Below are 10,005 nucleotides of genomic sequence, written 5' to 3' on the forward strand. Positions count from 1 at the left end.
ATTAACTGGCATTTGAGCTGCTTTGGCTTCCTGATTTGCGTGACTTCAACACTCAGCACGCGAAACCAAAGCCTTTCACAGGTCCGCTAGGGTCAGAGACACGTAAAGTTCGTGGCCACACAGTGAGTGCAAGGGTCGTGCGGACATCTGCGTGCCATTTATGGATTTGGTGACGTGCATGTATGAGCTTTATGTTACTACGAACCAGCTGCACATGCGTCACAGGTGAGTACGAGGGAGCGACCGCTCATTCAGTCCTCTCCAACCGTCCACGTCTGCATCTTCCCTCAGCATGTGCATAAGCATACATTATTAATTTGTCTCCAGGGGGTAAATGAGACTCTTCTTCATCCTGGCGTTGTTCCCGCTGGTGCAGGGTCTGCTCTTCGGCAAAGGTTTGGTTCTACATTTGGTTCTGTCCGAGGCGTCCTCAGGCGATGCGTTGACGGTCTTAATGTCTTCCTTGATTTTGTCCATCCACCGTTTCTTCAGTCTGCCTCGAGGCCGGCGTCCTTCTGGGTCGATCCTCATAGCCGTTTTTGCTACAGAGTTCTCATCGCTTCGAATCACATGTCCGGTACACCTCAGGCTCAAGCATCTGCAGTAAATGATATTGTAAACCTATAAATTAATGAACATACCACAGTCAGTTCATTCGAATTTTAAGCTGCAATCCAACAGTTTGACAGCGAGCCCACACTCGGCACTTGCTCCAGACTATGTGTAGTCTGTGAGCCGTTTGCTGTGTAGCAACAGATGCGTCAGTGACATTTTCCATTCAGCCCAGTCTTCCTCCTGCAGTCGCACCTCAGAAAATAAGAACTCGACAGCAGTGGAATCAAGTTTATTCTCAAGCAAGTTTATTCTTAGCTGGCTGCAAATTTAGTGATGCCACGCAGCTGCATTTGTTAAACGACAGTCCAGCTGTGAACAACAGGATACTCTTCTGTACTGTGAAGAATTAAGAGGCAAAGGAGGGCCAACCCAGTATTAGCTAGGTCTAAGTAAAAAAAAAAAAAAAAGCATGTCATATTTTAATATGTATGACCTAACAAATATTGCACATACAACCACAACATCAGCAGCTACACCCGATCAGGTCGGACGTGAAGCTACAGCACAGCTGTGCAAACGCTTTCAAAATGTACAATTTACAGCACACAGTACAACTCACTGTATTTATAAACCAGGGAAAACGTCTGAATTCACCAAAGAGGCCTAAAAGTCTTAGAACTGAAGTTTGAGACCACTTTACGTAACCGGCTGAAATGAATCGTCGAGCCTTAAAATGCCAAAATATGATTTGTTAGTCCACATCGCCCAGCTCATATCTCGTGTAAACAATTATTCCAAGACATCAGAGATATTAGATACTCTATGCGATTACAACAACCTCCTTTCATCCCTTCTTCAACGAGCATTACCGGGTGTTGTCATCCAGATTAGCTATGCTAATCCACCGGCATCATTCTCCAACTTCTTTGCGTTTGATTTGGATTTTCAGCCTGTTCCCAACTCTGACCCTCATTTCACTGCAAATCCTGTGACCAACCTCTTCTTTTTATGCAATTTTAAAATTTTAAAAAAGGAACAAGTGCAAAGCTTTGGTGCAAATAACCCCCCCAGTTTTGTGCAGCCTGAGTAAAAATTACAGTCAATCACCGTTATTTTAAAATGCTGGTTTGGTGAGAAAATGTGAGTACGGGACATGCATCTTATATTTCAGCTGGAAAGCCAACCGAGTCTCATTTCTAGAGGGTAAAAATAAAATTCTTTCCGTTCAAATCTCCACATAATTAGGACAATGACTCAGAAGAGTCTAGACTGAAAGGATGACAAGCAGACGGTTCATAGCTCGTGAGAGAACGACGCTGTAGGTTTTCCTTCAAGACTTATTTTAATAAGAGACTAATTTCTTCTGCTAGGAACAAAATATGTCGTCACTATGAATTCTTTTTAGGATTCGTTCCCTCCCAGCACAGGAACGCATCTTCACACCAGTAAGATCCAACCATGGAAAGAGTGGAGGAGAGCACCAGTGCTCACCACACCGAGGCCAAAGATGATTCACACAGCTAGAGTGAGGTCTCACAAACACACTGTTACGACGCGGCTCAAAGCCGCAACATAAAAAAATGAGACGAATATCAGAGTATGGGTTTTATCTTAGAATGGAAAACCAGGTTGGCTAAAATGGCTGCTGTCACCAAGGCAAAGACAAGTGAGCTCCCTGGGAGCTTGCATCAGGTATGCTTTTATCCACACCTGACTAGGTGTGGCCAATTAGCACCAGCTGAAAACATTGAGGAGATTAGGGGCTGCAGAGACGTAACACCTCCTCCCTCAAAAGGGTTCCTCTAGGACCCCTAAATTTATTACAAGCCCCTCTGAAGCCTTCAGGTCCTTGACCCACAAACCTGAAATAAAAGTAAAAGCTAACAGAAGCACAGTGTTCACATTATAGTTGGCATCTTTAAGCATGGATGCCCCTGCATGAGGATTTGAAGTTGCCACACAACAGTCAAACCCAAAATGATGACCTGACCTGCTACAACACAAAACCAAAAGTAGCAACAAATAATCACAACCAAGTGATCTGTTCTCTCCACCACACAAATGGTCACATACGAGTGGCCCTATACCACAACAACTTACTTTAATCCACAAGGTTCAGTAAAGAAAACATACTAGTGACCACCCACAAATGGAGAGCTATGGCCACACGACGACCACGTCAAGGGTGGCTCAGCACCCCTCAGTGTTATTGCCATCACCTGGCCAACAACACTCACAAGTGATCCAACAAAAGTAGCCATATTCCCCACAACACTAAAGGTCACAGCATAAAACACTCACCTCATGAGGATGTCATTAGCATCCATCAACACTGACATTAGATGCGCACACAGTGTACACACTATGCCAACTTAAAAACGACCTACCTGCTTCAGCTACAGACCATAATTAATGAATGGTCTCAAACCTCTTGCCAACCCATATGGAAAAGAAATAGTAAAAACATACATGATTTACTCATGAAAGTGGCCACTTTCATATATTTTTTTAGTAAGTATCCAAAACATACAAGTTTCATTATATAATTTTTCAAGGGATCTTATATCTGTTTTCACCCTTGTATGCTTTTCATACAAGTTTCACACAAGACAGATACAAACTTTATAAAATTATATATCTATCTATCTATCTCTCTCTCTCTCTCTCTCTCTCTCTCTCTCTCTCTCTCTCTCTCTCTCTCTCGATGGCCCCAACTGACCGAGTGCTCAGTGAATACCTCAGGCAGCAGAAACCCAAGAAAGAGGAGGGAGACGAGGAACCATCATGGAAGGACAGGCCCCTGCACGGTATGTACCACCGGCAGATAGAGGAGGTGGCTGATATCCAGAAATCCTACCAGTGGCTGGACAAAGCTGGACTGAAAGACAGCACAGAGGCACTAATCATGGCAGCACAAGAACAAGCTCTGAGCACAAGATCCATAGAGGCTGGGGTCTATCACACCAGGCAAGACCCCAGGTGCAGGCTGTGTAAAGATGCCCCAGAGACAATCCAGCACATAACAGCAGGGTGCAAGATGCTAGCAGGCAAGGCATACATGGAACGCCATAACCAAGTGGCCGGCATAGTGTACAGGAACATCTGTGCCGAGTATAACCTGGAAGTCCCGAGGTCAAAATGGGAGATACCCCCAAGGGTGGTGGAGAATGACCGAGCTAAGATCCTGTGGGACTTCCAGATACAGACGGACAAAATGGTGGTGGCTAACCAACCGGACATAGTGGTGGTAGACAAACAGAAGAAGACGGCCGTAGTGATCGATGTAGCGGTTCCGAATGACAGCAATATCAGGAAGAAGGAAAGAAGAAGGTAATCGGAGCACTAGGTGCGGTGACTCCCAAGCTAGGCGAGTGGCTCCAGCAGATCCCGGGAACAACATCGGAGATCTCTGTCCAGAAGAGCGCAGTCCTGGGAACAGCTAAGATACTGCGCAGGACCCTCAAGCTCCCAGGCCTCTGGTAGAGGACCCGAGCTTGAAGGATAAACCGCCCGCAGGGGCGTGCTGGGTGTTTTTTTCTATATCTATCCATCCATCCATCCATCCATCCATCCATCTATGATTTTTTTTTTCTTCTCTCCATATGGGAAGTTTGGTGCCACTGGTTTACTATGTGCAACTCCCAGCCTAAAATACTAAAAAAAAAACAACAACAAAACTTTACCTGTCTGGTCTTCAGTGGTGTACCGGGCTCGAGGCAACTTTAAACGCAAACTCAAGGGTAGGCAGCAGAGCGGGGTACAGTTTCCCACCAAACCCTGAAGCGTACCCCCACCCAGGATAACCACCAAACACAAACTAAAACAACAAACAAGTGCTTCGATGGAAGGGCAGCACAGCCACTCAGCTGAAACACACTAAAGGGACGTTGCTCAATCACACACCAGTGGAGATTATTGTGGACTTCAGGAAGCACACAGCTCCACTCCCCCCCATCATCCTGACTGACACCCCCATCACCTCTGTGGACTCATTCCGCTTCCTGGGTACCACCATCACCCAGGACCTGAAGTGGGAGCCCACCATCACCTCCGTCATCAAGAAAGCCCAGCAGAGGATGTACTTCCTGAGGCAGCTGAAGAAATTCAACCTGCCAACACGGACGATGATGCAATTCTACACTGCAATCATTGAGTCCATCCTCACCTCCCCTCCATCACCGTGTGGTACGCTGGAGCCACTATCAGGGACAAACAGAGACTGCAGCGTGTTGTGCGCTCTGCTGAGAAGGTGATTGGCTGCAGACTCCCATCTCTGCAGGACCTGTACACCTCCAGGACACTGCGGCGTGCAGCTCGGATTAGAGCTGGGCGATATGAGATTTTTTCATATCACGATATGTTTTTTTCATTTCAGGCGATAACGATATCTATCATGATATCAGCCAAATAACTATATTTGTAAGATTTAAATGTGCCGTTGCTCACAAGTAAAATGTGAAATAATCAGCAGCTTGTTTTTATTTAAATATTTATTTCCCATAATAAGTTCAACAGGGTAGATGTACTTAAGGAACATGAGACTTTTTCAGATAGATAAAGGCAAATATTGCAAACTACACAAAAGGCAGCCGCTAAAGCGTTTAAGTTTCAAAATAGAACAAACGAAACAGACTAAATTGTCAATTCCACTTAGAAACAAAATATTAATTCTAAAAATAAATCTTAGTTTGTTTTACAGAAGAACAGACAAAACTGACTAACTTTTGTCAATATCAAATAAACTGAGAACTAAAAGGAAATTCTCAATCTCTCCTTGTTGTATAGCTGAGCTTTTCAAACAGTTTTAACAGTTACTTTAGTCTGACAAAAGCCGAATGACGAATTAGCGCTTCCAGTCAGAGACTGAGGCTACGTCCACACGTACACGGGTATTTTTGAAAACGGAGATTTTCGGTTTTCGTTTTAAAAAATAATCCCGTCCACACATAAAGGCAGAAATGAAGGAAAACGCTGCTATGAACATGCCAAAGCAGCAGGTGGCGCTAGATTCCTAACCGTGCAGAAATGTTGGCCAATCAGAAGTCTAGAAGCCTCGGTGGGAAAAAGTAAACAAAGCTGGGGCATAGAAGCAGAACCGAGTCGTATGTGTGGAGGGACAGTAACTGTGTGTATATGTAAGCATTTAAACACTGCAGAGAGTAGAATTAACAGTATTGTAGAAATTCATTTCACCGAAACAATAACGTGGCGCACAGTGTGACGCATGCACCAGTTTATTGTATTTCCAGACTTGCTTTCGGCACAATTTACAGTGCGCGCTACTCTGTTTTTGTCAGACTTGAAATAACCGAAATACCTTCACACTACGGAACTTCTATGGCTCTTCCGTTCGACAATCTCTCCGGCGTTGGAACCATCATCTGTTTTCTCTTCGGTCACGCTCGGTTGATTTTTCTAGTCGGCACACTCATTTCCTCCATTACCCGCTGGCTGCTTCCCAAACAAACACACGTGCGGCTTGGCACTTGTGCTGTACGTAACAAGTCACACGACGTGACGCTGCGGCTGTGATTGGTTCGGCTCTGCGCTACTGAATTTGGATTGGCTGACCTTTTTTTTTTTTTTTTTTTTTTAAGAGGACAAGAGCGGCGAGGTCTATCGCGATAGCTTAATTTCTCTATCGAGTAAAAGTTATATCGCGATACATATCGTTATCGTTCTATCGCCCAGCTCTAGCTCGGATCTCAGCTGACCCTTCTCACCCTGGACACAGTCTGTTTGACCTGCTCCCCTCAGGCAGGAGGCTCCGGTCCATTCGCACCAGAACCTCTCGCCATAAGAACAGTTTCTTCCCCTCTGCTGTTGGACACATGAACAATAAACGTATGACTGTTCCCACCACTAACACATGACCCTACACTGTGTTCACTGCATCATTCCATGTTTGGCACTGATCACCACCTGCACTCATGTATATATCATGTATATATCTATCTACTTAGCACTTTTAATTCTTATTCTCATTTTTATTTTCATGTCTATTTAAGCTTAATTTATAACACTATGTTCGCACTGAAGCACCGCAGCAATGTTGTAAACCCGCTCAACATTTGGCAATAAAACCCTTTCTGATTCTGACCATGGCACCCTAACCTAGCCTGCATTCCTGCCATGTTCGCTTGGTGTGTGTGTGTGTGTGTGTGTGTGTGTGTGTCAGTCAGAGGCTGGGGGTGAAGGCTGTGCCTGTGTCCAGAGGAGGAGACCAGCTATGCTTCGGGGAGGTGACCGTTATCTCAGCGGCTCACAGAAACAGCCAAACAAAGAAGTGCGTGAGCGTCCAGCTGTGACGCCTCCTGAGGCTGATAACGTCTCCTCTCAAAGCCATTACAGTCAGAAAAGCTTTTCTGACTGGAGTCAGACCGGAGTCTATCCAAACGCTAATGTGTTGTCATTTAATCTTGATCAGGCGTGTTTACATTCAGTTAATACTGTTGTCATGCTGTAATTAGGTTTCATTAACAGGTAATTAGCAGATTTGGGTTTTTCCCGTTCGACCGCGATGCATCGTGTAAACAAAGAGATTTACAAACATCTTGATTTCATCTTGATTTTTACATCCGCACTTTATTCCAGCTTTTCCACTGCATCGCTGCATTAGTGCCCAGTGTTTACCACTTGGTTTAAAGTTTAATTACAATTTTAATGTCATGTATGAACACTTTAACCTACATGCAAATATTAGATTTTTTTAATTGACAAATGTAAATGTAAATTTAAAAGTCAAAATGGAAAGCCTGTAATTATGGATGAAAAAATAAAATAGAAATGCACCTGTGTATTAGGCAGCTGCTGAATATCGTGGTAAAATGGCTACTGAAAACAAGAGCTTTGTGGCACGTTTCAAAAAGTGACAAAAAAAACCAACAAAAGAAAGCAAACGTTAAAGATGGAGAAGGTTACAGACACAATGCTCATCTGCTTAAAAATGAGTGGAAACCTTTGCAGCAGTGATCACTAGTTATCAGTTATAGAACAAGCTGTAGCGCCATTAGTCAGAGCCAGCTATCTTCCTAAAGATGTCAACACAGACAGCGCACTTCTTGCACAATTTAACTCTAAAAAAAACAGACAAGCGACGTCCTCGGATTTGGCACAGAGGTCATCAGTGAGAATCAGTTTCTGTGAAAATACATGATTGTGTAACATTAAACCCGCATGCAGAAAACGTCCAGATTACAGTTTGCTGAAGAACTGGAAGTGTGATGACACAGATCAGATGGGGTCTGCCGTGTTCCGTCTGAACTTAGCCAGGAAAATCCCAGTGACTGGAGAATTCCCACAGTGAAGAAGAGAAGTGGGAGTGGGATGACATGTGGCTACACGAGTGCAAAAGGTGTTGGAGGGATGACATTTATAGATGGCACCACGGCTGCCTGTGGTTACACAAAACAAAAAACACCCCACAAACTTGATATGTTGAGTTCCAGCGTCACTGACAGAAGAAGATTCCTGAGTGCAAAACACCTCCCGCTGAACAACGGCATCCTTCATACCAACAAGTCAAAGTGAAAACAAACAGGAACCAAACTGACTTCAGCTGCATCGTCTGCAGATCCACAAAGTTTCATGTAGCAAGTCAAATCTCTTTCTTCTTAATTTTACATGAGGGCAAAGATCCTGTTGTTCAGAAGTAACTTCAGAGGATACGCACTTTTGAAACGTTTGACATTTAAGTAACTCTGCGCCCTTTGCTGCACATAATATATATTTTAATAAAAGAATGTTCTTCAAAAATCATAAAAGGTCACCGAGACCTTCAGTCAACAGCATAACTTCAGTTACAGTGCAGCAGAGCTACCATTAGCCAAACAGTAGCTACAGTTTCACTTCACAGACTAACATGGACACAGCACATTCAGCCAGGCTATTAACAGCATCTACAAATCCAGCTGTCATTCAGAGGTGAAAGCACCAATATTACTCACTAGAAGCCCCAAAGACGTGTTCGCTGCCACCTGGCCGGGAAAGGCCAGGTAACAATGCATGAAAAAGGGCAGTAATAGCAAAATAGCATAGCCATAAAAGAGTAGCAATTAGGCAAAATTATACTCACCAGTGAAAGGAGAAAAACCTAAAAAGGTCCATCTGTAGACGTGTATTGCTGAAAAATCCATCATCTAACCTATTTTAAAAGCTATTTGCAGGCTTTGTCTGATCAACACTTGTGACTCACAAAGCTCATCTGTACTGATGCTTCCAACCACCTGCTTCTAGCAAGAGTGGGACTTATTTATCCTGCCTCTTCCCATGTCTCCTGTTCCCGCCGCTCTTATTTAGCCCACCTCCTTTGCATCTCTCCCACCCTTCCACTTTTCCGTGTCTCAGTCTATAAGGTGGGAATTTGGAAAATCCCAAGGCACTTGAGGAATCCTGCTGGTCTTTGTCTGCTTGGGTTTGTCCCCAAACTGCTTCTCAGACAAAAACTAAAACCTGAGATGTAGTGTTAACAGAGACGCACAGCAAAAGAGGCATTTAGGAAACAAAGAATGAATTGATATCATCTAACAGCCCCACAATGAAGCCACTCCCCCAGCTCTTCTCTCTCACCGTCTATAACCACTCCCTAAAAGTTGAGTATTATACCCCCTGACCCAGTATCATGTTCAGCCGCCTATCAGGTCAGGGGGCAGCTCTCCCGCCCTCTCTTATTACCACCTTTCAACCAGCCCAGTCTTAGCTGAGCTCATACCCCTGCATGACTACTTGTCTGTGGATTTCGTTAATATTTCTTGCTTCACCAGCTCAGCAAAAGCCTATTTGAGTAGACAAACACACACAAAGTGCACATTTTCAGGGAAACACATGATCAGGCGACCACCCGGCCAGTTGCCATGTCTGTACCAAATGCCTGCAAGCCAAGACCAGCCCTCCACAGAAAAGCTTTTAAAACAGTAATGTCATTAGACTCCAAGCGACTTTAAGGAATCTCCATTTTTGGAGCGCAGAGCCTGATCAATAGAGCAGAGTGCAGGAGAATGGCTGCTGGCAGCACTTCCCTCTGCAACAGGACCGGCTTCCCTGGAATTAAGACAATTTTGAAAATCCCATTTTGGAAAGAGGCCTGGCCTCACTTACTCAGCTTCTGTCCCGACTTAAACAAAATATTTTGTCCTCTTGGTTCAGATATATTTAGAACTCCTCACAATGCACACCAACAGTGTCCTTTCTTTAAAATAGCTGCTAAACGTAGACCATCATTACTCTGCAATTACCCACCCAAAGTGCAAACACGCATGGGCTGAAAGCACACCATCCAAGTGGTGTAATAATTAACCGGGAATGAAAAACACCAGAGAAAATGTAGCAAAACACAGAGAGGGAGAAAGGCTTCCAACCCAGGTCCAAACATACCGGACACTTTTTTCTTTAAACAAATGAATTTATCGCTCCACAAGATGATAAAGCAAACTTTGCATATCTCTAACGGTT

The 10,005-nt window shown here is 44.2% G+C and overlaps 1 protein-coding gene across 7 annotated transcripts in view; it reads right to left on the reverse strand.

Annotated features, from left to right (window-relative positions):
- Positions 1-10,005, reverse strand: part of LOC309710509 (solute carrier family 45 member 3) — a 48,045-nt gene that overhangs the window by 29,492 nt on the left and 8,548 nt on the right. Inside the window, exon 1 of one of the 7 annotated variants that reach the window (XM_082540041.1) lies at positions 5,873-6,529. The exons of the other annotated variants lie outside the window; for them this stretch is intronic. The gene's annotated coding sequence lies outside the window, so the exon portion shown is untranslated. Of the gene's footprint in view, positions 1-5,872; positions 6,530-10,005 lie in introns of those variants that run through there. 7 annotated transcript variants of the gene reach the window in all.

The sequence above is a fragment of the Aulonocara stuartgranti genome (assembly GCF_965226115.1).
Source record: "Aulonocara stuartgranti genome assembly, chromosome: 7".
Classification (NCBI taxonomy): Eukaryota; Metazoa; Chordata; class Actinopteri; order Cichliformes; family Cichlidae; genus Aulonocara; species Aulonocara stuartgranti.